Genomic DNA, 3,100 nt, shown 5'->3' on the forward strand with positions numbered 1-3,100 from the left:
TCTCACTTCCAGCCTGTTTACTGGGTACGCACCCCTCCTGATAGTGGAGCCCCATCAGCACGGCAATGGGCCCAGAAAGCACTTCCTGCTTAGAGATAACAGCTGCCTGAGATTAGTGTAAGCATGTTGGAAATGCGTGTGTCCTGTTTTATTAATAGGGCTCAGATTTATCTTTTGTTTTTTGATCAGTCCCCATGGGAGTTCCAAGTCTTTCCTCCTCTCTTCTCAATCTTGAGGAATGGATGGATGGTCATAAACTCAGGATGCTGAGGGATTGTTTCCTGTATGGTAATGGGAAAGAGGGATTATGTGGGACTACGTCTGCGAAGAACCTGATCTCAGACACCGACCCAGTTTGAAATGACTGTGTCAGTGACACTCAGATAGGTAGGCACCATGTTGCAATAGATTAAGGCTTTCCTGATAAGGAATCTTAAAGAGTCAGAGCAAGGCGAGAGACCTCGTCCATCTGGGATTGAAACGGCCAAGATCCAAACCATACCAAAGCATTAGACCACCATGCAGAACATTTTGTCAGTGAGCACTGGATTTAGATGAAGATATAAAGCCCCAGGAGGCTGCTGGCAGAAAATCCAAGTCTGATTGGTGGCATTATTCCCAGTCTGAAAAGAATTTTATCAGAATATGGCTACTACTGTCACTAACGCCAGTAGAAATGAACCATTTCATGCATGGCTATGAGATATTTATCTAAAAAGACCAAGAAAATGGTTGATATACAGTGCTTATTAAGTAGTTTTAATTTAAGAAAATAACAAGTCCATTTAAGTACTTCAAAGGTACACATTTGTACCAAATGTATTCATATTTATACCTAAATGGTACATTTTAGGACCTTTTTAAAGAGTGCCGTCCAAGTGAAAGCTTTTGCACCTTTTGCAAACTAGATCATATACTTATAAAACACTGCTGTTTAATTCAACTGTGTGTTTCATTGTTGAAATGATATCAGACCAATTCCAATTACGCATTTTGTTTTTAAGAGACAGACCAACACCTTGATCTTATGATTTCTTCATACGACATGTTGAATTATGTGGATGGTGCTACAGATGGCTCTCTAAACACTTAATGTTAAGACAATAAAGCAATAATTCAGTGTTAGTGGGACAGGTGGCATCTGACATGACTCACATACACTTTCATCATTGCAATGCTCTGATACACAAAATGAAGTTTGGTGACTCAATACATCAGTGCCGTCTGACCATCATCCCATCATGACCTTTGAAAAAACTATGTAGGTGAAGTAATAGATCATGTTTGCATAATTACACTTATAATGGTTACATGTGTATGAGTATGAGATGGATAAAGCTGAATTTTAGCCAAACATGGGTTAAACAATGAAGGAAATGTGGATTAACAAAAATTAGATTTCTCCAAAAGTTTGTGACATTCAGATTTTTTTAAAGCAATAATGGAACATTCTATTGTCCGTCCCAATAAATGTATCTTACCTTCACTCTAAAAAATAAATGTTTATAGGCACGCTTTACCACGATGTCATAGAAACAGTTTTTGGTTCCTCAAAGGACTATTAATGAAATGGTTTTTAGAACCATTCAATTTTATTATCTAAAGAACCTTTTTCAGTACAAATGGCCTTTTTTGAAACAGAAACGTTTTTTGGATGTTAAAGGTTCAACATAGGGATGTCCCGATCAGGTTTTTTTGCCCTCGAGTCTGAGTCCGAGTCATTTGATTTTGAGTATCTGCCGATACCGAGTCCCGATCCGATACTTTTATAATACATTAAAAAAAAGAATAAAGAAGAGCAAAAAACAGAACCAGTCCAGGATGTTCCTTATGTCATGCATTGCTGTTTCTGTGTAGAGTCAAAAGAGTCTAACTCTGTGCCAGCGCATAACTACAGATGTGTTAAAAAATAATGCATATACTATATATGTTCAGGGGTTAAATTGGGGTTTGTTTTGTGGGGAGGCTCTGTTGGGAGGGAGGGTTCGAGGGGTAACATGTTTAATCCTGATGACAGCAAAGCACTGGGTGTGTTTCAATGACATTTTGTATCTCTGATAGGATTTTATAAGTTTCAGTTTTAAAGCTGTGCCACATGTTGACCCAAACTTTAAAACCTGAACTTTAAATTATGCAAATCTATGAGTCTGACACCCTATATGCATTTGGTGCACATGTCATTATGCACAATTGATCAAACTTTGAATGAAGTTATAAGACTTAACCTCCTTGACTCATTCTAGGCATAAGATAGGCTACCCAAAAAGACTCGATTAACAAGAAAAACAACATACTGATTCAGCAATATATCTTATAAATTAGCCATAGAGATTCCCTAAGCTGGTCAGCAGTTAGTTATAAAATACCTATAGTTAGGTCGTGATTCATTTGTATAATCAAAATACATTATTTTATTAAACTATACAATCAGTTGTATCCAGTTATCTAGTTAACATTTTGTAATGAGATGAGTGACATGGCTATACATACTTTAATACTTTGTTTCTAGACTTCTATTAAGTTTTTTCGACCATTCTTACCTCTCTCTCTCTCTCTCTCTCTCTCATCTCTACAGTAATGTCAAATGATCCTGCGCGAATGCGCGTTCTTGAGGTTCTGAGTGAGACGCGGAACTGTGTCTGAGCACATGTTGACAATAACGATCAACGCGTCGTTTAAATGAGCGGTAAAAACGCGGTTTTGTCTTGGGTTCCTTGCACGCACGAGTGTGAAGCATGAAAGCACGTCAATAGGCTTGTTCGACTTCATGCGGCGCCGCAACAATCGACAGCCGGGTGACATCAAACTACCGCGAGAGTGATCCGCGAAATCATACGGAGGAGTTTGCTTTTAAATCGTTCTCGCAGAACTTTGACGTCATGCAGCACCACAAGAACCGGCAGCCGGATGAAGTCGAACAAGCCTATTCTCTTCAGTTCACACGCACCAGCGCAGCGCGTACACTGGCGCGGAGCAGAGCGAGAACTTAATGGATTTTAAACCCTGCATATGTATCCTAGTCCTGATCGGGAGGTAACGTCCGATTCCGATCGAGTCTGAAACCACGTGATCGGGGCCGATTTCCGATCACGTGATCGGA

The sequence above is a fragment of the Paramisgurnus dabryanus genome, chromosome 2 (genome assembly GCF_030506205.2).
Source record: "Paramisgurnus dabryanus chromosome 2, PD_genome_1.1, whole genome shotgun sequence".
NCBI classification, from domain to species: Eukaryota; Metazoa; Chordata; class Actinopteri; order Cypriniformes; family Cobitidae; genus Paramisgurnus; species Paramisgurnus dabryanus.